Source organism: Phyllostomus hastatus, unplaced genomic scaffold, assembly GCF_019186645.2.
Source record: "Phyllostomus hastatus isolate PE091 unplaced genomic scaffold, TTU_PhHast_1.1 phas_contig_524, whole genome shotgun sequence".
In the NCBI taxonomy this organism is placed as follows: domain Eukaryota; kingdom Metazoa; phylum Chordata; class Mammalia; order Chiroptera; family Phyllostomidae; genus Phyllostomus; species Phyllostomus hastatus.
The window spans coordinates 4,700,431-4,728,174 of record NW_025333900.1 but is presented as its reverse complement, the minus strand read 5'-3'; the positions used below and the strand labels follow the sequence as shown (position 1 = coordinate 4,728,174).

The following is a 27,744-nucleotide window of genomic DNA, read 5'->3' as shown; positions in this document are numbered from 1 at the left end:
ATGTTTAGCCACAAGTAAGTAGCCACATCTTTTCTCTAAGTTCACAGGCTCATTCCAAACTAAAGAGTAGTGAAGTGTTCTGTCAAGTTTGCCCAGTCCTCAAACCCAGTTCATTGTTAAATAAGAGGTCAGAGAAGCCACTCCCACTTTATAAATATTTGTTGCTTGAGTAACCTTTTTTGGTAAATTAAGGTGTTTATACTGTGTGAGTTCCACGTGCCCAATCATATTCTCTGCAGTATGCAGAAATAGTATGAAACATAACCTCTGTCTTCTAGGTTTATAATCCATAGAGGAAGCAGCTTCTTGCATCTCTTCGGGATACAAGTGCCTTTCATTCTGAAAAAGTCCGTCCACTCTGTAGCTCTCATCAGAGCTCCATTCTCACAGGGACAGAAAAGAAAACAAGTGGAATATGACCCTGCTGCTGTTAGAGAAGCTGGCTAGATAAGAAAAGACCCTCCAATTTGGGCTGCTGCCTAAAGGACTTTGGAGATTTGAGCTGCACTCCAGTCCCCAAAGATGATCTCTACAACAACCTGATAGCGCTTCTTCGCTCAGGGGACCTCACCAACCACAAACTGGCTGAGGTAGTTAGTAGAGCAGTGTTGGGTGGCTACAGCTGTGTCACAGTGGGAGGAGACCACAGCCTGGCAATTGGTACCATTAGTGTCCATGCCCGCCACTGCCTAGACCTTTGTGTGATCTAGGTTGATGCCCTCACCACTTCATCCGGAAATCTCCATGGAAAGCCAGTTTTATTTCTCCTCAGAGAAGTACAGAACCAGGTACCACAGCGCTGAGGATTTTTCTGAGTCAAATCTTGTAGCTCTTTCCCAAGTATCATGTATATTGGTCTGAGAGATGTGGACCCTCCTGACCAATTGATTTTAAAGAATTATATCCAGTGTTTTTCCATGAGAGACATAGGCAGACCTGGTACTCAGAAGGTTATGAAACAGTCATATACCCTGGCATTTGATCTACCAATTGGCATTTACCCTACCCTGGCTCCAGGGGTTACAGGAACCCCTGCATGTAGGGAAGCTGACCAATAGAGAAGGCATGCATGTTACTGAGGAAACACATAATACAGGATTTCTGTCAGCTCTGGATCGTGTTGAAGTCGGTCCTCAGCCAGCTGCTTCAGTGGATGCACACAGACTCTAGCTGGCCTGACAGTAGTTGTGATTGCTTCACGTTTTAGTCAGACCAGGGAGGGAGGGCAAAATGTCTATGACCAACTTCCTACTCCCAGTGCACCAGCAAATCAGAAAATGAAGGACGTGTGAGAACTGAGGAAACACTTTGTGCTGATACATATTCGTCACGCTGGGCATTCCAGAGTTATAAGGTGTTTGAGATGAAAAGAAATTTTACTGCCTTAATAAGAACATTTGCCGATTCTCACAATTGTAAAATATCATTTTTCTCTCCACTTTGGTAACCAATAATACCACTGTAAATGTAAAAAAATATATAATGATAATAAAATAAAATAAAGTCCATTTACAGAGGTAATCAACATACATGGGACAACTTGAAAACCTCAGAGAAGGGCTATTTTTGAGCCAAAACATTTCAAAATAGTATTCACAGAATGATTTTTAAAATTTGTATATTTTTGGTTGTTTATTTTTAGTGGTACATACACTGAGTCTGAAAGGATGTTGACTTTTTAGACAAACAGATGAGAGACAAGGCTCTCAGGCAGCTAGGCCAGTGTCCTGGGATAGGGGCATGTACTGAACACCAAAGCAGGTGACTGAGAGCTGAACATGCACGCAGTGCTGCCACTCACATGGGCAGCTGTTTAACTTCTGTGGGCCTCAGTTTTCTCATCTATTAACTAAGAATGCTAATGCCTCCTCGGTGTGTCACTGCAAGGATGTCATGATACTTTCTTTATATTTATTTATTTATTTATTTATTTTTAGAGAGGGGGAGAAGGAGGGAGAAAGAAAGAGAAACATCAGTCAGTTGCCTCTTGCACTCCCCCAACTCGGCATCTGGCCCAAGCACGTGCCCTGACTAGGGATCAAATGGGCAACCCTTTGGTTCGCAGGCTGGAGCTCAATCCACTGAGCCACAGCAGCCAGGGCTGATACTTTCTATAAAGTGTTCAGCACAAAAACACACTCATCAGAGAGAACATTGCTATTACTATTATTACTAATGGTAACTAAAGCTCTGGTGGTGACAGAGAGCACGATTATAGAAAGTTTTAAAAACCATGCAAAATAGTTCAGGAAAATTAAGTGTGAAGGGTGGATTAGAGAGGCATGACTGGACTCCAAGAAGAAAGTTGTGAGACTGATGTGATCCAGATAAAAGGTGGTGTATGCATTTCATTTCCTAAAGCTGCTGTAACAATACCACAAACTGTGTGGCTTAAAACAATAGTAATGTACTGTTTCACAGTTCTGAAAGCTATAAGGCTCAGATCGAGGTGTCAGCAGAGTCATACTCCCTCCAGAGGCTTTAGGGCAGGATCCATTCCTGCCTCTTTCAGCTTCTGGTGGCTCCAGCATGCTTTGGCTTGTAGCTACATCACTCCAAATGCCAAGGCCAAATCTTCAGATCTCTCTTCATTGTCTTCCCATTACCTCCTTTCTGTGTCACCTGTCAAATCTCCTTCTGCCTCCTATTTATAGGGATACATGTTATTGCATTTAGTGCCTACCCCGATAATCCAACATAATCTCCCTATCTCAAGATTACTGTGATAATATCCTTTGCCATTTAAGGTAATATTTAGAAGTAGGTCTACCTTTTAAGTAAGCTATCTATCACAGGCCTAATATCTTGGGGAGCCATTTTTCAGCTCACCACAAGTGGTAAAGACCTAGGCAGAGCAGATTATCTAATAGTCCTGAAGCTTCCAACAGCCACATGTTAGTCCTTGCTGTGCTCAGTCCCAGGCCAGTGGCAAAAAGGCTGGCATTGGTGTGGGGAAGCAGCCACCAGCAGCTATTTGCCAGGTGGTATGGCTTTACCAGTACAAACTAACATAATATAAACCCTCAGTGGGGAATTAAAATGGAGAGAGAGAGGCAGCTATAAGAGACTTTTTATAGGCAAAATTAATGGACCTGGTTATGAAAGATGAAGCTCAATAGACAGATTTCAGTATCAGGGAGAAAGACATAAGGGCTTGTTTTCTAAGTAATCCAAAGTCAAGGCTCCCAGGATGTTTCCCAGTGCATCCTGCATCCCTGATGCTGCTGGACCAGTGCAGGGCTTCCTGGAAGATGTTACTGATTTCAATTCCCAGTCTTCATATCTGGTGAGGATCCTGGCATGAAGCTGCCAGCTATGGCAATGTGTCAGAACAGACTGTTTACCCAGCTCCCACAAATATCACTAAACCCAGGAGACAGCCCTAAATTAAGAGAAAACAGGTTCTTTCAAGATAGTTAGTGCCCTTGCCAGAAACTACTAATAGAGGGTTGCTTTTCAGTTCCTTGTGAGCTGATTAAAAAGGTCCATGGGTCCTAATTAGCATGTGAGGTTTATTCATCTGTAAACTTGCAAAAGGAATGGTCTCTAGGGAATTTGAATCAGAAAGAATTGCTGTTCCCATTGCCCTGGTTTAACTAGAGACAAAGACAATTTGCCTGTTTTTACTGTTAGGCAGGTACTGGAAAAGAGATTATTTCTTGATGATTGTTTTTGAATACTTATTAGACATCAATGCAGGCTTCAGTGATCCAGCAATTATGCTTTTAGTACTTTCAATGAGAAAATTATATAAATCCTCATTAAAAGTCCATAATTTGATCCAAAGTTCAGGAAGTTGAGAACTGAGGTAAGCAGAACAACTTATACTCCATTCTTTGCATTGATGAGTACTCGTGATGAGGACTCTATGCTTGATCAGAAGATCTCTGGTGAGCATTACAGAGAAAGAATTGCAAAAGTGCAATTTATACTTATTGCCAAAGTGGAGTTTGTTTGCTATAAATGAGGCAGGAGATAATCAGGAGTGAGTAAACTCCAGAGGTGCCCCAGGACAAAGGACATCAATACAGGACAGAGACCCTGTTCTAAAACTGGTTGACCCCACTTTCTGAAAAAGTGCTGAATCATGGTGAATCATGACTACATCTAGGCAGAAAATGCTACATGACCCCTACTTCATTATAATAACATTATAATAAATTAGAATTGTAGGACACCCTCTACCCAATAGGCAATCAAGAAAAATCATGGGAGACTGAATGAGTAGTAACTTAAAAGTAATGTGACCACTTGTACACACACAATAAAAAACCACCAAAACTAGCCAGGAAATATCCACCCTATAAGAATATCATCCCACCAAATGGTATGGCTCAGTGGATTAAGCACCAGCCTGTGAACCAAAAGGTCACCAGTTTGATTCCCAGTCAGAGCACATGCCTGGATTGTGGGCCATGTCCCCAGTTGGGGGTGGGTGAGAGGCAGCCAATCAATGTATCTCTCACACATCAATGTTTCTCTCCCTCTCTTTTTCCCATCCTTCCCCTCTCTAAAAATAAATAAATAAAATCTTTAAAAAATTCAAAATAAATAAAAGAAGAGTAGTATCCCTCTAGCCACTGGAGGTCAGTCTGTGCTTGGAATTGACTGGTTCCAATGTTCTGTGGAGTCTACTATCCCTTAATGAACCTGCTCTCTTTCTGCCATAAACTCTCTGTGTGTTCCATTCAATTCATTGTTTGTGATCATCAAAAACCTGATTACCTGTGCCCACCTGTGACATAAACACCAGATAGAAATAACAGGTTGTGGTAAGGTTGGGTCTCATTCCACTCACCCCTGCCCCCACTTAACAATATAAATTTGTTTCACTTTGTGTTGTTATGCACCCCAAAATTCAATAGACTCATCACCAAAAACCAGTCAAGTCCTTTTCTATACAGATTCCCACTAGCTCTCACACAGCTTCAGAAAAACGACCCTTGGTTTCCAGGAGTTAACAATCTAACAACCCTCTACTTTTCTTTGCCTAGGCAAAAATTATTTCCATTTCATTACATCCATTTCTTACAGATGCTTACATTTTATTTCTCATGAGAATAGGAATAAAAGACTTCAGAAAATGCTTCAACCTATATTTTCCAAATCTCTATCTCTAGCAGAACCCAGGCTGACTTCCCTCTTTACAGCCAAACACTACACTGGTTCTGTTTGCTTGTTTGTTTGTTTGTTTGTTTTTCTTAAGAAATGTGTAATAAGTCCTAGGAATCAGGACTGTTTAATACTCAGCCAAACACTTTTATGACATGTGCTAAGAGTAGACCCATGATATGGTCAAGCAACAACTCCATCTTCCTACATTTAGACACCCAGACCCTGCCTTCAAGTCCCATGTATCCCCTGCCATCTAGTCCTGGCAAACTTTGTCCTAAATGAACAGAAATCAGTCATTGGACAAATGAAGTACCAGTAAAAAGATGACCGGCCCTCATCTAGGTACTTTTCACACTCCAAAAGAGGAACAGTCTTGACCGAGTGAGAAAAGAGAACAAGGCAGTGTAGCAGCCATGAGAATGGGCCCTCCAATATTCTACTGCAGCAGAGCAACTGACCAGGGCCCCAGCTCCATGCTCCCCAGGGTTTCTCCTATGGCCACTAGAATATGGTAGGGACACTGAGGCAGGCCTGTCTGTGGGACATATGGCACTCTTCCCACAGTAAGCTTTGCCAAACTTTCCTTAGAATTGCATTGCGATCTAAGTTGCTTCTATCCAAACTTCATTTCTTCCTTCCCTGGGGTCACACTTGCACTATGGTCTGATGGCTTTCCAAGCCTCTCCAGGCTTCCTCCCTGTTTTCTTTCACAGGCATTTTCCTTCATAAATTTCTTCCCAGGAGTGAATGGTCTCTTCTCCTTCCACTTTCAGCCCCTGCCCTGCACCTTCACTGCATTCAGATCACCCCATGAGAGAAGCAAGGCAAGGTCAGATATTCACCAGAGTGCCCTGAAGACCCCTTTGAGTACCACAGTGAAGCTGCTGCTACAACCTGAGAACTGCCTGTCATTTAAGCACCATTTCATTCCAAGGTATTTTTAATTTCAAATTAAAAATTTCCTCAGTGAGCTGTAGCTTTTCATTTCTCTATATAAATCTTATGTTTTGTTACCTGCTTCTGCTACTTCTCTTGGAAGTCCTAACCTTTAACTGATTTGCTCCCATCACATAAGAACACTGTTGACATCTAACCTTCAGAATAGTCCTTCAAAATTATTCCTTCCACTTGAAGGCTTTCACAGGCATTGTGGGTGGTAGAAACAACAGAGGATCTTGAGACAGAGAACTAGATTTACGTACTGGCTTTCTCCTTTCTATATAACCATGGATAACTGACTTAATCTCTCCAGATTCCCAGTCTGTTAAAATGGATTCAGTTCCTCCTGTTTATCTCACAGCTCTGTTACATGGAAGAAATAGAAGGAAATGAGAATTGTTTATAAACCCTAAACCTGCTGTGCTAATAAAAGCAAACATTTCTCAGTATTCATTATGGGCTAGGCACTGAGTTTCAGGTACTTGTCTCCCTGAATTCTCATAATAAACTGACAGGGTTATTATTAGTATTATTATTCCCATTTTACAGATGACTATACTCAGGCACAGAGACCTTAAGTATCTTTATACTAATAGTAAATGGAGGCCATCTGGCAGCCAATCCTACTCACCACTACACTGAGCTACTTCCAAGTGTAATTAATATATTAAAGTCATTGTTAGAAACTGAGGATAACAATGCTCTTGCCCTGGCCTCGCTGGGGAAGAAGGCAGTGCTGTTGCGAAGGACTCCTCCTGCAACCCTTTTCTTCCAAACTGTAGATCCTTTTGTGAGGGTGATTTGGAGGAATCAGAACCACTCATTGCTTACAAAGGCTTTTCTGTGAGTATTTGTTATGTGTCCGGGGACATATCTGGCAAACAGAATGTCCCAGATTGCATTCTTGTGAAGTGTACCATAATAACAGAAGCCTGCTTGTCCAAGACAGAGAGCAAAGTAGAAACAACTGAACATATTTATGCTGGTGAAACTTCAGACTACATGGGTAGCTGGGTGTAGCAAGGAATTTCTCAAATGTCAGTCAAGTACAGACCCCAGACTCCAGTTTGAGAAATGTTGATGTGTACTAGAAAAACAAATGTCAAACCTGAGTTTAGGACATCCCAGTTTTCATCCTGCCATCACCACTTCCCAGCCTGGTTGTTCTTTTGGCCTCAGCTGTAAAATGAGACAGACCAGATCCACGATCACAGAGACCACAAACCCAGATGTTGCAGACAGGTTACCAAAACAAGTCCCATCATCCGGTGAAAGGCACCAGTGACCAGCAGCAACTGAGCCTCGCTTCTCTGTGGCTGTGAGGGGATTATGCAGTCTCTCCTCATCTTCTGAGTTTTTAAGAGGAGTTTGACATTCATGTCTTTATGCAAAGATCTGTTTTTGAAGTATTGGAAATGAGTAATATTCATTCTGTAATATTCTTTAATCACAATGGCACTGCTTTCTGCCCCAGTGAGGCACTGGGAGAACCACCCCAAAAAATACCTCTGTGAACCACAGCCGTGTCTTAGAAACCACCAAGATGAGACTCTGATTAAGACTGAGTCTCAAGCTAATTCCACCAAGGAGTTCCATGGAGCTTATAAAGGATCCCTAAAAATCAAGCAGGACCCTGGCTGGTATGGCTTAGTGGAATGAACACCAGACTGCAAACCAAAAGGTCACTGGTTCAATTACCCATTCAGGGCACAACACAACTGGGTTGTGAGCCAGATCTTCAGTTGGGAACATGTGGGTAAGAGGCAAATGGTCAGTGTTCCTCTCCCTCTCTTTCTCCCTCCATTCTCCTCTCTCTAAAAAAAAATAAATAAATAAAATGTTAAAAAAAAAAGTTAAGGAGGCCCAAGTCTCTCCACCTCTATCTGTTTTGCCAGTGACATTCTACTAATTTAAGAAATGCTTCCCCTGCAAATGACTATAATAGTTGATTATTTAAAGGCATGTCCCACTCTAAGATCCATGTGCCTATAATTCTAGTGGTAGGTATAGAGAATCTTTATGGTGTGCTTTTTTAAAAAGTATATTTTATTGATTATGCTATTACAGTTGTCCCATTGTCTTTCTGCCCTTTCTTCCCCTCCACCCTCCACCCCTCTCCCACCAGCATTTACCCCACTTCAGTTCATATTCATGGCTCATACATGTAAGTTCTTTGGCTTCTCCATCTCCCACACTACCCTTAACTTCCCCCTGTCTATTTTGTACCTACCACTTATGCTTCTTATTCTCTGTAACTGTTCCCCCATTCTCCCTCTTCCACCTCCCTACTGATAACTCTCCATGTGATCTCCATTTCTGTGATTATGTTCCTGTTCTGTTTTCTAGTTTTTGTTTTTGTTTTTGTTTTTAAATCAGTTGTTGATACTTGTGAGTTTGTTGTCATTTTACTTTTCATAGTTTTTATCTTCATCTTTTTCTTAGGTAAGTCCCTTTAACATTCCATATAAAAAGGGAATGTCTTGGTGATGATGAACTCCTTTAACTTGACCTTGTCTGGGAAGCACTTTGTCTGCCTTTCCATTCTAAATGAAAGCTTTGCTGGGTAGAGTCATCTTGGATGTAGGTCCTTGCCATTCATGACTTTAAATACTTCTTTCCAGCCCCTTCTTGCCTGCAAGGTTTCTTTTGAGAAATTAGCTGATGGTCTAATGGGAACTCCTTTGTAGGTAACTGTCTCCTTTTCTCTTGTTGCTTTTAAGATTCCCTCCTTATCTTTAATCTTGGGTAATGTAATTATGATGTGCCTTGGTATGTGCTTCCTTGGGTCCAACTTCTTTGGGACTCTCTAGGCTTCCTGGACTTCCTGAAAGTCTATTTCCTTTGCCAGAATGGGGGAGTTCTCCATTATTTGTTCAAATAAGTATTCAATTTCTTGTTGTTCCTCTTCTCCTTCTGGCACCCCTATGATTTGGATATTGGAACGTTTAAAGTTGTCCCAGAGGTTCCTAAACCTCTCCTCATTTTTCTGAATTCTTGTTTCTTCATTCTGTTCCAGTTGAATGTTTATTTCTTCCTTCTGGTCCATGCTGCTGGTTTGAGTCCATTTTCTTCCCTTCACTGTTGTTTCTCTATATATTTTTCTTTATTTTGCTTTGCATAGCCTTCACTTCTTCCTCTATTTCAGGACCATACTCAATCATATCTGTGAGGATCCTGATTACCAGTGTTTTGAACTGTGCATCTGATAGGTTGGCTATCTCTTAGTTGCTTAGTTGTTTTTCTGGAGTTTTGATCTGTTCTTTCATTTGGGCCATATTTCTTTGTCTCAGTGAACCTATTACATCATAAGGGGCAGAGCCTTAGATATTCATCAGGGCAGGGCAACCCATGTGGCAGCATTGTGGTGCTATATTGAGTGAGGTGTCAGAGAGAGAATAACGCTGCTTGCTTGGCTCTCAGCCAGCTTTCAGTCACTTCCCCCACTACCCACAAGCAAATCGGGCCCTTCTGGTGCTGATCCCCAGGTAGGTGAGTTTGTGTACATTCTAGGACCCTGTGGGTCTCTCCAACAAACTCTCCTGTGAGGCTGGCAGTTTCTCCCACTGCTGCAATCCCCAACGGTTTTACAGCCAGAGGTTTGTTTTTTCACTTTTTGTTGTTGTTGTTCAAGTACAGTTGTCTCCACTTTCCCCCTCCCACCCCAGTCATCCCAACTTTCCACTTTTGATCCTACCTCCCTTTGGTTTTGTCTATGTGTCCTTCATAGATGTTCCTGAAAACCCTTCCGCCTTCCCCCCCACTATACCCCACCACTTCCCCTCTGGATACTGTCAGTTTGTTCTTAATTCCAATGTCTCTGGTTATATTTTGGTTTTTTATTAGGTTCCACTTATAGGTGAGATCATGTGGAATTTGTCTTTCACCACTTGGCTTATTTCACTTAGCATAATGCTCTCCAGTTCCATCCATGTTGTCACAAAGGGTAGGAGCTCCTTCTTTCTTTCTGCTGCATAGAATTCCATCATATAAATGTACCATAGTTTTTTGATCCATTCATTTACTGATAGGCATTTAGGTTACAGCCAGAGTTTTGAGGTTTTCTTTTCCTATGTTACAACCCTTGGTTGCTTGATCTGTCTCACTCCCCAGTTGTTCCTCCCAGTTTATCTGCACGTAAATGTGGGACTGCCAGCTGTTGCCTCACCTGCCTGGTCCTCCAGCCGCTGTCTTGCCACATGCCCTTTCCAGCCTGGCTGCTGGTCTCCATCCCTCCTACCAGTCTGGATGAATGTTTCTTCTTTAGCTCCTTGGTTGTCAGACTTCCATACAGTTTGATTTTCTGGCAGTTCTGGTTGTTTTTTGTTTTAAAATTTGTTGTTGTCCTTTTGTTTGTGCGAGGAGGCAAAGTTTATCTACCTATGCCTCTATCTTGGCCAGAAGTCCTATGGTGTGCTTTTGAATAAGAAACTATGCTGTGTGTCCAGAGGACTGAAGCAGGGGAGTGGCATCCATCTCAGAGGCAGCAATTCACTGCTCATGCTTCTGGACTCATGGTTTTGGAGGGGTTAGTTTTTCTCCTAAACCTTTGCATTTCATCAAAACTGAAGCATGAAATAGCTGTTATAGAAAAAAAAAGAATAAGTCAGAAGAAATGTCAAGGTCAGCCTGTTTCAGTCTCACTGAAGGTCTTCGAGTTTATTTAGCAGTAATGCATACTGCTTGTGTTATTTTCCTGAAAATGGCTCTCTAAATGGTCATTAGTCTCTGAATGCAACTTCCCCCTCTTTGTAAAGGTCTTCTTAGACCTTTCACTGCCCATATATTTATTCCATGGAGAAAGCAGCTGTCATGTTCTGGAGTGCACACAGCAGAGGAGCTAGAAGTAACACAATAATACAAGAGTCTGGGGGCCTCCCCTGGAAATGTGTGAGGGAGTTTTTGCTGCATATGCACAGTTGAAAGGGAGTCAGGTGTTGACAATGCTGGCAGACTCAACAGCTAACAACTGCCACTTTGATATGGCAGGAAGTGTGTGTGTGCATGTTTGTGTTACAGACTTGTCTACCTTCATTCTCTCAGTGAAAATTCAAGTACTCCTATAATTATTTTATCACATTATTAAATCCCTAACCTAAGGGGGAGGGGTGATTATTTCAAATGGTCTAAAGAAACCAAAGTGAATGTAATAGAATAAAAAATGTGGGAAAGAAATACAAAGACATGAGCAGAAAAATCTCTTGAACACTGCAATGTGATTAGCTTAATAAATTTCTCAAAGGGAAATAGCTGGGATGTCCATCATAAAGTGTGATGTAAAACTGAGATAAAACCATCTCTCAGCATTTCATTTAAAAGGAATTTCTATGTTGAAAAAGTAGAAGAAAGTGAAGGATTATGTGTCATTTTCTCAAATCTACACATGCCTCTCATCCTCATCCTTACAAATTTGGAATCCTCAACCAGTGAGATTTCTGGGATTCACTTCACTTTTCACAACACTACATCCTTCTCTTGAAAGGGAAGGTGTGTTTCCCCTTGCATCATTCAGTTTGATCCAATTTGTCCCATATCTGGCATACGGTGGCACTGTTCCAGCCCTGGGCTAGTATTATTCTGTAATTTAATGTCTTTCTATTTGGCTAAGTGAAATCTGCAAACCTATGGCAGCACAGATAACACCAACTTTCTTGGAAGTCTAGCTGGATTATGTTCTTTTTTCAGAAACTTCTATGCATTTGGGGATGGAAACATTACAATAATGTCTTTGATAATTTTCTACACAGAAATCCTCTACCATACTGTGGAACACTTTTCATTCTCAAAGACTTTGAGACTCCATTGCGCTTCTAAATGAGATCAATGTTATGACCTTTCTTTGCTTGTGATAAAAACCCATAATTACAAGGGGCTTACAAAGCAGGGTGTATGCCTCTCTTTTCTGTCCTATCTGTTCAGGATAACATGAAGGCAGCACTTGAAATAAGTGCAATTAGTGTGTCATGAACTGGAGCTCAAACACGAGAAGCATTAGTGGCAGCTCTAACTCAACCCTCATCTCTCCTGAGTTTCTAGACATACGTATTTCAAGTGTAAATCTAAGCATAGAAGTTGCTGAGAAAAGCACCATTATTTAGACGTTTCTAGACAGGCTCACTATATTAGATGTCCTTTTGCTATTTCACACAAATTGATGTTTTGACAGGTGCCATTTTATTTAGTTGGCAAGTCTTACTCTATTGTTATCTTCCTCAGCTCTCTTTGAATTTTCTCTACAAGGTACAAATACCAAGCTGCTGTATTAGGTAGACTTGTTGTCCACAAATGACCTTCAAAAGACAAAATAAACAAGTTCTTATACAAACTATTTCATAGTATTTTATTCCATAGGTAGTTTAAATTTAGTTAAATTAGTTCTTTTTCTTTGTTCTGGTCAATTATAGATTCCTTAGCCTTGAAATGGAGATTTAAATAAATTCTTGGCAAAGCAGATTTGATGACCATGTCTCATTTTACTAGATGGGAACCACCCATCCTTTCTATAATAGGTCTCTTGGCATCACTAAAATGTTATTTAGTAACCTCTCTGGAAAATCACATTCACTTTTTCCTCATCTATAATACCCCAAGGAGAGTTCTATTTCCTTCTTTATGTTATATAAGGAGATGAGTTTCATGGAAGACTATAGTTCTTTGGACAATTCTTGGCCTCCTTACTTGATTTGAGACAAAGAGAATAGGTACCCTTTATCAGTAATGTCACCAGATACTAAACTTTTGTTTCCTTTCTAAGGGAGAGTTTAAAGAACCTACCGCCCCCTTTTTAACCATTTTAATTTAGTTTAGTTTAGTTTAGTTTAGTTTGCAAGAAGGTGCTGTGGTTTGTTTGCATTCTGCCATTTAGGCCCCTATTTCTATATTTGAAGCTGGACCCTGAATTACTAAGCTATAATGTACCAAATTATCCCCTCATTTTCTTTCATAATCTTAAGGATGATAGGATATGGTCATGCCTATGGAACTTGATGGACTTCAAATCTCTCAGTGTGTGCTTCTCACATATTTCCCCCTATTAGTCAACTTTAACCTTTCCTCCAGTTCTTTTGACAGGGTTGTGTGAAGCCTGTCTGCATTTCTGCATTCTGTCCTTCTCCCCTGATTAATTCACTCAGAACTGGGAGTTGCTCTTTAATGGAGAACATAGATAATTCCCTCTCCCTTGGCTACCATTGTATATCTTCCTTGCAAATCTCTCTCAATCTTCCCCAGGAACTGCTATCAAAAGAATCAGAAGGAACTTGATAATGTTAACAATCTGAGTCCAGAAAGTCAGGAAAGCCACCAGAGAAAGAGCTCATCCTCACAAGGTGCAGGGGTATATAGACAGTGGTGTGCTGCCCAGACTCCCTTCCATGAAGGAAGTCAGGGAGTCCTCAGCTGTGGAGAACCCCCTTGACTAAGGTCGCTTCCTTTCCCACGTGCCTTCACTGATTGATACAGGAGTATGAGGGCCAGGCCTTCTCAGCCCAATTTGGGGCGATTCTGAAGGGCCATTCTAGCTCTAGCACCCCCAGTAGGCTGAGGCTGCTCTGAGGCCTGCATTGCAGTCAGCTTCTCCCTCAGCCTACACCTGCTTCCTTTCACAAATACAGATCCCAAGGGGAGTTCCTGGTTACATTCTGCACACTAAACTCTGGGGAACCTATCTGTGACATATAGCAGTGCTATTACTGGACAATGGACAGGACATCATCATGGAATTCTGTCTTCTTCGTCATCATTAGATGCTACTCTATGATCTCTAAGAAAGATTCTCACTAGACTCTGTGGTAAAGAGACCACAGGGATGAAATTGGAGTAAAAATAAGCTAATTGCTAAGGAAGGAAATCTATAATTTTTACCTCATTCACAAAAATTGTCAATGGCATTGAATTGCAGACATTTTTTAAAGATTTTATTTATTTATTTTTAGAGAGAAGGAAAGGGAGGGAGTAAGAGAGGGAGAGAAACATCAATGTGTGGTTGTCTCTCCCACGCCCCTCACTGGGGACCTGGCCTGCAACCCCGGCATGTGCCCTGACAGGGAATCGAACTGGTGACCCTTTGGTTCACAGCCTGTGCTCAACCCACTGAACTACACCAGCCAGAATGAATTGCAGACATTTTATTTTATTGCATTATTTAATCCTCACAAAAATTGTATGAATTAGATATTACCCTCATTTTGTGAATGAGGAAACATACTCGGACATGTGAAATAACTAAACCACTAGCCAAAATGGATCTAAAACTCCCATTTATCTGAATCCAAACCTTTGAATCTACCATTCTCATCCTTGCCTGGAATGTTCTTCCTTAAGCCCCTCCTGCTTCTTTGATGCCCAGCTAAAATGCTCTGTATTTGACATACAGTTAACTCAAATAATGCCTCACACATGTAAATTCTGGATACTGGGCTTCACCTAAGAAATCTATTGCTCTCAAATAAAACTATATTGTCCCGTAGTAGGCAAAGTTTACTTCATAGTTAAGGACAGTATCTAAGCTACTTAATTGAATCTCTCTGTGTAACAGGGGTCTAAGCAAGTTGAATCCTTAAAAACTCTTTGAATACAGAGCATGAAACTAATAGCTTTTCATTGTCTCAATGCTACTTCTATTTTTTAGTATTAACCAACAAGCTATGTATAAGGACAGATCAGCATGTTCCTCCTCAGAACTATTTTGTAAAAGTACAGTTCACTTTTTGGATCCCGGCTAGTAGATGTCTTTAATCCCATGGCATTTTCTGTATATATTTTACCTCTGGCTCCTCATTTCCAACTTTATTGTTCCTTTGTTGAATTTCCTTCATTATTTAAGTATTTGTTTTACCTTTTAATATGCTATATATCTTCCTTTCATCTGTTTTAAATCCTTTTTAGGAAGAAAATCTTAAGTTCTTCATTACTTAATTCTGTCTTTCCCTTGGTCTCTTCTCCAGTAAGAATGGTGCCAGAATAATAACTTCTTAATCTTCTGGAAACCATACCAATATCTGAGTCCACATGGTAAAAGAATAATATATATGCTTCTATCCCACATTTGTTAATATTAAGGAGGCAGTGTTACATAGCAGAACAAGCATAGTATTTACAGTCAAACAGACATGAGTTCAAATCTAAACCTTACCAATAGAGTAGCTTTGGACACATTAACCTTGTGCCCACTAACCTCTCTAAACCTATAATCCTGCTTAACTTAAAATGTTGAGTATACTAAAAATAATGCCTGTGAAGCACCAGAAGTTGTTCAATACATGGGTATATCATTATTCTTTCACTGGGTTGTATGCCCTTTGAAGGCAGACATGAAGCTTATTCAAATCTGGCCTTATGGATAGTATCTGGCAATATTGAGTGCATTCTAAAGTAATGATGTGTGACTGAACAGATGGAAATCATATTGCAGTACAGTGGGAAGCATGATGGATTCTGAGCTCTGCCATTAGCCAGCTACACGGCTACTGAAAGCTTTGTTGGGTCTGTTTCCTCAGGGGTGAGATGAGGAAGTTTAACTGTATCATCTCTACTAACACTTCCAGCTTTAAAGGTCAGTGATTTTGTAAATATGACAAATGTTTAGTACCAGAGATGGGTACAACGGATCAGAGATACCTCTATTCATTCATTTATTCACTTGCTTATTCATTCATTCACTCATTCATATTCTTTCCCCACCACATACCTCCCCACTCTCTGCTTCACAGAATGACAGCTGTATACTGAGCTTGATTCTCCCTTGTGCTGTCCCTTACCCAACTCTTCAGGAGTGGGTAGGGAGACTCCCAGCTGTCCAGAGAGCTATCACAGCACCTTTCAACTAGACTCCCCAGTTCCTTAGGTCATCTTGGAGGCACAAAGGGACAGAAAGCCCTAATACCAACCAGAACTTTACTTACATATTATTCTGGCCAAATTTTCTAGCCCAAAAAACACTGAAAGAAAAAGCTTCAAAACAAAGGAATGCTCCTCTTATTTGAGTAAAGATGATTAACTTTAAAGATGAGATTTTGTCTATTAGTCTAGAATTACAAATATTTTCAGATTTTTGCTTTGTCCTGGCTAAATTCCTATAGTGGTAAATCTAGTAATCTCTGGTTGGGTGATATGAATGTAAAAGACTTAAGAGTTAGGCCGACTTTGAGTATACAAACATTTGCTCCACAAATCCTTCCAACCTGTCTATATTGTGAAATGTTTTATTTTAGCTCTATTTCTTGTAATCTGAGTGACTTCAAATAGGTTAATCACCTTCTCTAAGCCTCAATTTTTTTCACCTGTTAAAAAGGAGGGTAGGGTAATAATACCTATACCTTAGACTATTATGAAGAATATATGAAGTGTCTAACATATAAACACATAAGGAAAGATATCATAGAAATACATTTTAATCATAGCAGGTTAGGTCACTGTAATTATGAAATGGTCAATAAAATAAGAACATCCTATCTCTGGCAGTGTTGCAAGAAATCCCTCCCTCCTGCCACCCCACTGCACCTCCAAAAGCACTGGAACAAGTGAAAATGCTCTGGGACATCACAGCAAGGCACTGAAATTGCCTACTAGCAGAATCTGAAAGTTTTCTAATTTATTACTCAGCTTTCTGGATTTGTTAGTTCTTTTTCTTTGGTCACTGCATTGCTCCGAGTTTTGCTCTGTCAGTTTATTTCCAGTGAATCACTCCCATCTGAGATCACCTGGAAGACCCACCGGTGTCAGGAGACAACTGATCAGCAGTGGGTGCTGGGGCTGGACTACAATTGGACCATGCTTAAAGTGCCTCCTTATTTTTAGATTCCTAAAAGGGCCCCTAAAGAATGCATTCTTACAAAGAAGCAAATTCCTTGTTGTAGTTAATTAGTTCATTAACGTGTTCCCAATAGATGTAGAGACAAATATCAGGAATATTTAACCCCATTGTTTTAACTGGCTCAGCAGACTTGGCCTACTTTGTCAACTTATCCATGAGACAAGTCCTTTTTCCCAGTCTTCAAATTAAGACCCCAGCTTGTCAAGCCATCATTTGCAAACACTCCGCTTTTTATCTTGTGTGATTTATAGTTCACATGCCAATAAAGCTTAACACTAACTGTACCAGATATTTGGCCCAAAACTTAACATATCAATCTTTGTAATATCCCTAGACGTTAGTTAATATTATTATCGCCACTTAACAAATGAGGAATCTGACTTACCCCAAGTAGACAAAGCTTGTCAAGAGGCACCATTGGGATTTGAATCCAGGTGTGTCTAATATCACAGTCCAAGGTTACAAATGTCTTAGGGCTTCCTAACCTTGTTTGAGACTACCTCTTTGGTAGTCTCGTAACACTTCTCAGAATAATGCTTCTACATTTTTTAAAAAGAGAGAGGTTAAAAAGAAAGCCATATTCAAATAGTTATCAAAATGTTTTTTAAAAAACAAATTTATTATATAGTAATTTTATTAACACATTAAATAGCAAGATCTAGTAGCAGATCTAATAACTACTTAAATTTTGAAATGACTGTGGGTATAAACAATTTTTTGAGATAGCTGCAATACAGGTATAACAATATCTATGAGCCCTGACTAGTGTAGTTCAGTTGGTTGGCCATTGTCCCACAAAGCTAAGGGCTGTCAGTTTGATCCCTGGTCAGGGCACATGCCTGGATTGTGGGTTTGGTTCCCAATCAGGGCACGTGGGGGAGGCAACCTATTAATGTTTCTCTCCCACATAGATGTTTCTCTCCCTCTTTTTCCCTCCCTTGCCCTCTCTCTAAAAGTAAATAAATAAAACCTTCTTTGAAATAAATAAATATATAGACCAGAGGTTTTCCCTGATAACAGGTACTCCAAAAACTACTGAGATTGTTTCCTAAGCTCATAACTAAAAGAAATGCTAAAAAATTGTTAGATGTTAGTGAAAATAAAGATGTAAATTTTTCATGGGCCCCTTGTTTGTGAGTACCATGAAATCTCCCCATAGATCCCATAGGAGTCAGTGGATCCATGTTAGAAAAATCTTAGAAATAAACTGACTCAAAAATAATTTAACAACTTTGTCTCCACATTATCTTCCATTTGTTCTGTACACATTTATTGAGCACTTAATATATGCTAGGCTTTATGCTAAATCCTGGGTATACAGGGTGTAGATGAGACTGTGTCTCACCTGATTACCTACTAAGAGAATTGAATGTATCAACTGATAATATACATTATAATACAGCACCAATATGAGGCCTGTCCTGAAAAAGTCCAGCCACTGTTAATATAACTAGAATAGTTTGTGTGACATCCATGTAACCTGGCAGCCAAGGAGAGTGGACTGGAATGTGTATGTGTGAATGATGACAACTTCACTATACTAGTCAGTGGGGACAATAGATGCCACTGAGTGAGCATGTGTACTGTGTGGCTATCACATTCAGAATGATTGAGCAAGTAAAGCAACAAATCTGCATCAAATTTTGTATTAAATGGAAACTATTCAGATGATTCAGAATGCTTTTAGGGATTATGCAATGAGTCAAAAATCTGTTGAAAGTGATCCACATTCTGGAAGGCCTGCAACAACAGAATACCTGAAAATGTTGTACATGTACTGGCTGCAATCAACAAAGATTAGCAACTAACAGTATGAGAACTAGAAGCTGATCTGGGGATTCCGAAAACTACCATGTCCAAGATTTTGGCACAGGATCTTGGCATGAAACATGCTGTGGCAAAATTCATTCCACAACTTCTACCAGAGCAGAAGGAACATTGTGCTGCAGTTGCTAATGACTTGATTTGAACCACTACCAATGAACCAGATTTGGCGCCCTGAGATTTCTTGTTTTTTCCCAAAACTAAAATCACCTTTGAAAGGGAAGATATTTCAGTCTGTCTATGAGATTCAGGAAAAATACAACAGGACAGCTGATGGCGATTCTAACAAAGGATTTGACAGTGATTTGAATAGTGGAAGAGATGCTGGGGTAACTGTGTGAGGTCCTGTGGTGCCTACTTTGAAGGAGAATGAGGCATCATTGTCCTATGTACAGTGTTTCTTGTATCTTGTATCTTCGTCAAGAAATAGCTCTATTTTTCATAGTACATGGATGGATACTTTATGGACAGGCCCTATATATAAACAAATTATTGTAGATATGCTTGTTTGTGATTTCTAAGTATAAACTATCATCCCTACACACCATCTGGCTAAGCAGTCTGAAATAGACTTTTGTAATTATACCAGTTTTCCCTCTTATTTCTCATAAATGCCTTCCACTATGCATCCATGCTAAATGTGGGGTTTTCCAATTAGTTGCTTTATTAGTCAGTGTCTGATTATGTGAAAACAGATGATTGTGAAGCCAGGCATTGACTTCTCTCTAGCTATGAAAGTTCTAGATGATATAGTCTTCGAGTAAAAGGCTGTTTCATTTACATTGAAAATCTGTTCTTTAGTGTAGCTTCTTTGGGAAAATGGTGCAGCTTCAACATCAGCACTTGCTGCTTCACCTTGCACTTTTATGTTCTGGAAATTGTTCCTTTCCTTAAACCTCATGAACCAATTCTGCTAGCTTTCAACGTTCCTTCTGCACTGCCTCACCTCTCTCAGCCTTCACAGAATTGAATAGAGTTGGGGCCTTGCTCGGGATTAGGCTTTGGTTAAGAAAATGTTGTGGCTGGTTTGATCTGGTTCTATCCAGGTCACTTTTTGTTCTCTATATCAGCAATAAAGCTCTTTTGTTTCTTACTATTCGTGTATTCACTAGAATAGCCATTTTAATTTCCTTCAAGAACTTTTCCTTTGTGTTCAGTACTTGGCTTCTTGTTTGGTGCAAGAGGCCTAGCTTCTGGCCTGTCTTGGCTTTTGACATGCCCTCCTCACTAAACTTAATCATTTCTAGCTTTTGATTTTAAAGAAAGAGATATGAGAGTCTTTCTTTCATTTGAACACTTAAAGGACATTGTAGAGTTATTGATCAGCCTAGTTTCAATGTTGTTGTGTCTCAGGGAATAGGGAGGCCCAAGCACAGGGAGATGGGGAAATGGCTGGTCAGTGGAACAGTCAGAACACACACATTTATTAGTTAAGTTCACCATCTTATGTGGGCATGGTCTGTAGTGCCCCAAAACAATTACAATAGTAACATCAAGGATCACTGATGACAGGTCACCATAACAAATATAATAATAATGACAAAGTTTGAAATAGTATGAGATTACCAAAATGTGACACAGAGACATGAAATGATTAAATGCTATTGGAAAAATGGCACCAATAGCCTTGCTCAATACAGAGTTGCCACAAACCTTCACTTCATAAAAAACACAGTATCTGCAATATACAATAAAGTGAGGTGCATTAAAATGTGATATGCCTGTATGCAAGACTGTTATGGTGAAAACTAAAATTTTTGAGATGACTTAAAAACTACAATAATGGAGAGACATGTTATTTTCATGAATTCAAATACTCTCTGCTTCCCCTACACACACACCTGGAACTTTACTAAGATATTAAGTCCCATAATTTCATGTGATTTATTCTCTACCTTCTGACACACATGACTTACTAAAGCACCCAGGCTACACGTTACTTCCTGTTCCCTATCAATTAGGAATTGTGTTATCAGTAAGTTTATCAGTATGATACAATTAATATAGTGAATTAGCTCCATATTCTGTGTATTAAATTTAGTACAAACCCAGATAATTGGCATAACCATGAGACACCATGGTAAGAGTATATTGCTAACCCCAGCAAATGAAAACAAACTCCCAATGTCCCTTACTCACAGGGATAAAGGTGAATAGTAAAGAGTACAAAGTAGGGATTCAAGATTCAGAATATCCTGAGTAAACCAGCTGAGACTGCAGACTGGTCTAGGTTCAAAAACTAGTGAGAAAATGATTATTCAGACTTCTAGTAAGTAACTTTAACTTCATTTTATTTGTAAACCAGCAAACAGGAGTGCAAAAAAAAAAAGCAAAACGAATGTTTTCCAGAAGTTTGTTAGTCTCAGTAGTCCCCATGGAGTATGGAGTCTGATACGCTATTTATACTGCTTTGCTCTTGGAAAGGCGTACAGGAATACATTAGTATTCAAGGTCCATTACATCACTGTGTAAGGAAATGCTCATGTTCCACAATTACACATGCCTGCATTCTATTTTTGAATTAGATAATTGAGTCTTCTTAAGAGTTCAGTGCGGTATACCTGACCATGGCCTACATGAATCTCTAAATTTTCCCATTGAAATTCTTGAGTCCCACTCTCCCCCCAATTAATTTTCCAACTTTCTCTTAAGAGACCAGCTAATGACATAAATTCAACTCATTTTAGTTGACAAATATTCAGGATCAAGTTGCACATTGGATATTTGGCTTTCTGTACACTTCAGTGGCAAGCAATAAGAAATTGTTTCAACAGACAATAGAAGTCTGGTTTTCAGCATGTGCTTGAAACTGAGAATTTGGCAATTTAAGCATGTCTTTCTCTTTTTGAGCTATCAGTTAGCATTATAAGAAGCCTTCTCATCCCATAGTCCTTGAATTCCCTGTGACCTTTTTATTATTCAATAGCATTGATCTCTCAGTTCTTCAAGGTTTTGCTTTCAATGGCAATTCAGTCTAGGTCCACATAGGTGATAATTTGATTAACTGCTTCCCCCGATCATGACAAGAACCTTAATAACACCAGTTGGACTTTCATCGCCTTCAACCCCAACCAAGTCAGACACCACTTTCATCGTTCTACACACATCCCATACTTCTCTAAGGCTCTATAGCCTGCAACCACTCCATTCCAATTTCTGACTCACAGTTCTTAGTTACAAAGACTAGATACCCACTCTGTTTGACTGAAGAAGAAAAAATTTTAACTAAAGGATTTTAGGTGGCTCACAGAATCCCTAGGAAGAGTCAAATTTACAGTGAGGCAGCCAGGAAAAGTACTCCTGAGAGCAGACACAATGACTTACATAGGCAATAGGCTAAGGGAACCCTGGCCCCGCTAGCACTGCTACTCCAGAAATTCAGTCATTCTGCCACCTCTGACCATGACAGACACTGGCCAGTTTCTCATAGTTCTCCCAACTTCACAACTTCGCCTCACAAGTGGATATTATGATTTGTACCTGACTCTAGCAATGGAGACTAGGGAAGTAAATATCCAGAGTTTCAATTTCCATAGTAGAAGTTACCTTCTGTTTTTCACTGATACAAGTGGGAAGATCCAAACATGGGAAAGTTTCAGATACTGAGCAGCCAAGCAGAAGAACAAACATTCAGTTTACCTTCTAATTAACCAAAAGAGAAAGGAATATTCAAACCCCTTTCCCTTCTTCTCCAGTAGGGAGACAAGATCATATCCAGCGAGAAGACAATACAACACACATGCTGGAGGTCACTGAAACACCTTTACAACAGTGCCTATTGCCTGGGTCTCACATTGGACTACAGCATTTTGAAGTCCCCCATTAGCATCAGTGGTCATAACACAGGAGCTCACTTGACTGCTTTCCTCCTTCTGGCTGCCATCCACTGCTGACCCATTAGCTATTAGCATTTCACACTGATTTTTTTAATCTTCACCTGAGGAAATGTTTATTGATTTTAGAGAGAGAGGAAAGGAGAGGCAGAGAGAAAGAGAACTAGTGATGTGAGAGAAACATGATCAGCTGCCTCTCATACATACATGAACTGGGAATTGAACCTGTAACACGTTGGTGAGTGGGACAATGCTCCAACAAACTGAGCCACCTGGCCACAGCCACGCTGATTTTTACAGACTTGTAAAACTTGTCTTTCTCCATACTCAATAGCATTTTCATTTAGTCAACATATATTGACTATCCACATGCCAGGTTTTGAGGACATAAAGGTTCACATTCTGTGAGGGAGGAAGAGATACAACAACAAAAAAAATTGGTGATTAGAAAAATGTATTGCTCAGATTCTTTACAGAAACTTCCAGCATTTAAAGTAACAACAACAACAAAAAAACCCCAAAACACAAAAAACCAACAACTCCAGTGAGCTCCTTTTGTATTTAGGATAAGCCCAAACACTTAACTCCTAACTGCACTGGACCTATAAGGCCCTATGAGAGTGGGCCCAGCTTTTCAGAGTGACCTCATCTCCCACTATGCGCTATGCTCACAATGATCCAGCCCCTCAGCCTTCTTTCTGCTTCTTGAACAAGCCAAGTTTATTCCCAAAGTGTCTGCACTTGATGTTCTCTATTCTCCAGAGTCCTCTCCATGGCTGGGTATCAGAGTGGGCATCCCAGCCCACTCTGTGGGGGTTAAAAAAAAAAAAACTATTCTCTTCTCAGTCACTCTGACTAGTTACTCATATTTCCATTTTGTTGTATACTTACTACCCTCCTCCCCACCAAGATCATATGCTACCAGAAAGCAGGAACCTTGTCGGTCACGTTCATTGCTATCCCCAGTGTATTGCACAATGCCTGCACATAATATATGAATTAAAATATAAAGGAATGGAAAAAGTCCAAACTGATAGCAAGGGCAACTGTGGGAATGTCAGGGGATCAGGATGCTTAATGATGCAAATCTCCAAGGTACACTGGTATATCCTGGATTTCCATATTTTCTACAGATCCTTTCCCTCCTTTACAAGTTTTGCCATGCAGTAGCAAGTAAAAATGGAAGATGGAGGTACCTTCAGTCCAGCTCAGAAGGATCACACGTGCATTATGACATTAAAAACTGGGAAGACCTGGGTTTGGTCAGATCGCACCTTCACAATTTACCTGCCCTTTTGGTGAGATTTACTTAGAAGGTAAGTGCTTTTCTTCTATTTTTTTAACCATGACTAATACCTCCAGCTGGTTAAGAGAAAGCCATCCACTTTCTACATAATTTTGTACTTCACTACACACGGTTTTTTTTTAGAAGGAATAAAACTGTGACCAAAACAAAAACAAACACAACATTCACAAGGTGGCTCTTAACTAATTATACATATGAGATCATTTGCATTACAACTTTATAAGAACCATAAAAGACCAACACCAAAAGAAAAATTCAATGTAATTCATTTGTACATTCATTTTACAAATACTTCCTGAGAATCTACTCTCTGCCAGGCCATGTTCCAGGTGCTAGCACAGACTATAATGAAAATAAAATAGAGTGCAATGATAGGGAGTGATAGGGAGGCTACTTTAGGTTGGATGGTCAGAAAAGGAGCTCCCCATAATTTGTTAGAACATAGAGGACATGTAAAACTCTAAGGAGACAACATCACTTCCAGAGAAAACAGCTGGCACACAGGGTAAAATGAAAACACAGCAAGGTAATGAGACTTTGGTGAGCAAGGCAAGGACGGACATAAGAGCTCAGAGAGGCAAGCAGAAGCCAGTTATGCAGAGCTTTTTGAAACAGCATTAGGATTTTGGGGTTTTTCTTTCCTGTGCAACAGGAAGTCACTGGAGGATTGTAAGTAGGCAAGTAATAGTATCTGATTTGTATTTTTAAGCCCACTGTGGATGTTACAGAACAGACCCCAGTGTAGGAGGGTGCAGCCAAAGGGTCCCCAAAAGGATTTGTAATGGAGTCCAGAACTTAAGGTGTCCAGGTGATTTTAAGATGCCCTCACCCCCACCCCCAGGTGTGGGTTGGGGGAAGGGACAAATGGAGCAGGGCCATTGAGAGCTGTTTCCCATAGCAACAGCCTTGCAGCTACCCTCTGGCGTGGTCATTTAACATGTCTATAACCTTTAACTGGTTGCATAGATATGTTAAATAGCTGTGACCAGCTCTGAGCCAGGGGAATGGAAGTAACTTCCCCACCAATATGTAAGGTTGGGGGGGCAGGTCCCCTGAGTTACAGTGCCTGCGTGGGAGCTCAGAGAATATTGGCTCCATGACATGGGGCCACGCCTGCCCAGATTCATGGTGGCAGCCCAGTAAAGCTGGAAGGATACGAGTTCTGGCAAGTGAGGTCGCATGTGGGAGGAGTCAGAAATGGGGCTGCAGAGGAAGATTGGCGCGGGGATTTAAACCCAGACGTGGCAGCCATTGGGGGGGAGAACCATGCAGCTGTGGCAGTGCAGGGAGGATCACAGCCACTGAGGAGAGAACCATGTGGCTTTAGTAGAGTGGGGACTCCTGCAGCGGCGCGGACACCATCCGAGATGCAGCCGCCTGCGGCTCCTCTACCACCTGGCTCTGAGCCCCAGCCGGCTCTGCAGCAGCGGCCTCAAGAAGGGGCCACCAGTAAGTGACTCGGGAGCACCGGGTCACCGCCCCGCCACCGCAGCCGCAGCCGCAGCCACCGCCACCGCCAGGCCTCCAAGCGCTGCGCCCAAGCTCTCACTGCTTGGGCTCAGCCAACCTCGCAGCCACCTACTCTGGCCAGGACATGATGAGCTCCACGCTAGCCCTCTTGATGCTGCTGCCGCCACCGCTGTCATCACTCTCCCAGAAAGGAGGATCCCCCCCACCCCACAGCCATGAGAAGAATCATCACGAGGCTTTAGCTGGAGATCCTGGCAACACAACGAATGGTGCTGGGAGCTAAGGAAGGCCTGCCAGCTGAGCACAAATTACTAGGAAAAACCAAGAGCTGCCTAAGCCACGGACTTCTATGTCTTTTCCTGAGATACGGTACCCCAGACTGGACAAAGGGAAGGAAGGACTGTGTGTGTTTGTGAGTGTTTCAAGGGACTTTGGGATTTTGACAAAGACATTATTAAGTCATTACTTTTAGTCTGTATAACTTAAATAAATAACTTTTCTTTTTCACCAATCTCTAGCATGGAGAGCTATAATTCTCTGGCTTAGGGAAAGGTGAACGTAGTACAGGAGGACCCCAGGAGAAATGGGGATTAATTCGGTAGCATTGTGGGACCCTCTTCCCTGGTGGCCAATCGGGGAAGATCATGGGAAACCACATGCTCAGTAGTTTTAAAGTAATGCAACTACTTGTATATATTCAGTAAAAGCCCACCAAAACTAGCCAGAAAGGATCCTCCCTATAAGAATAGAGTCCCTCCAGCCCATGAGGTCAATCTCAGCTTGGAGTCTCTGCTCCCATGTTCTCTTCTATGAACTCTGGGTGTTCGGTTCAATTCTTTGTCTCAATCACTAAGAACCTGGTTACCTGTGCCCACCTGTGACACCAGGGGGATGTGAATGATATACTATTACCGAATGGACCCACCCTTGTGCTCCAGGGATCCCCCACTCTGTACTAGGTTCACCTTGCCCACTCACCAGAGAAAGGCATCTCTCAATGCCAGGGATTGGTGAAAAGGAAAGGGACTATTTATTTAAAGAGTTATACAAACTTAGGAGTAATGACTTAATGTCTTCATTGAGATCCCAAAGTCCTTTAGAATACCCACAAACATACAGTCCTTCCTTCCCTTTCTGCCTAGTAAGGAGTACCATGTTTCAGAAAAAGAGGTAGAAGTCTGTGACTCTCCTCTCCCCAAGCCGAGTGGTCCCAAAAAGACGCTGCTGTGTGGCTGCCATGCCTGGGTTTAAATCCCAGCACCAACCTTCCTCTGAAGCCCCATTTCTGACTCCTCCCACAATTGGCCACAGCTACCAGCATTCCCATATTTTCCCAGTTTTACTGGGCTGTCACAGTAAGTCCAGGTAGGTGTGGCCCTGTGGTGTGGAGCCAATCATCTCCAAGCTCTTACGCAGGCTCTGTAACCAGTGGGAGTTGCCTCCCAGTTATATCATGGGTTGAAGTCATTCCCATCCCCCCAGCACAAAGCATTGCCACAGCTGTTTTACATATCTATGAACCCAGTTAAAGGTTATAGGTATGTTAAATGACCATTCTAGAGGTTATCTGCAAAACCGTTGCTATTCAAAACAACTCTTAATGGCCCTGCTCCATGTATCCCAACCCCCAGATCAGACCTGTGGGGGTTAGGACATGATATATATGTAATTTTTTTTTCTAACATTTCCTGGACACCAAATTCTGGACCCCATTACAAATCCCTATTTGGCCCCCCCACTACAAGTCCCTATTTGGCCCCTCCACCTTGGCTGCACCCTGTTGCATGGATACTGTGTATAAAGTGGATTGTAGTGGGTTAAGAGTAGAAACAAGACTAGTCATAAGAGAATTCCAAACAAGAGCTAATAGAGTTTTGGATTAGGGTACAGCAGTGTTAAAATGTACACACACACACAAAAATGCTCTGTATGAACCCAAACACATGTGTGTGTAAATACACACACATAAAGAAACACATCATAGTTAAAGCAAAAACATTAATTCTGAGGCCTCTATAATACCATCCCAATTATGCTGTTGCAAGAAACAGTTTGTAAACCCACTTCTACCCTTGCTCTCTGCTCTCTGTTCTCTAATAGGAAATAATTAAACTGAGTAGAGAGAGTAGGAATTTCTGTTTGAGGGTCTGAAAGGTCACAGGTAACAGAAACATGAAATCTTGTTATGTAAGCCTGCTTTTCTTTTTGTGTTGTCCAAGTCTGCATCCATGAATTAAAGGTATATACAGTTCTGTCCCCTGAGTAAATGCACTAGTTGAAATATTCTGACTGAATTAATGAGGGGGGGGTGAGTTTTAATTAGTTTACCATCTGTTCTACTAAATCATCTCTTATCTTGACAAGCACAGGTTCTTAATTGAACTCCCTCTCTCCAGGGTAAACCTCCCAAATCCATTCACCATATTATTGCCAGAGTGCTAGAGCTA

At 41.0% G+C, this 27,744-nt stretch overlaps 1 pseudogene; it reads left to right on the top strand.

Moving 5' to 3' along the window:
• On the top strand, nt 1–25,516 carry LOC123823962 (annotated as a pseudogene).
• The last annotated feature ends 2,228 nt before the right edge of the window (nt 25,517–27,744 follow it).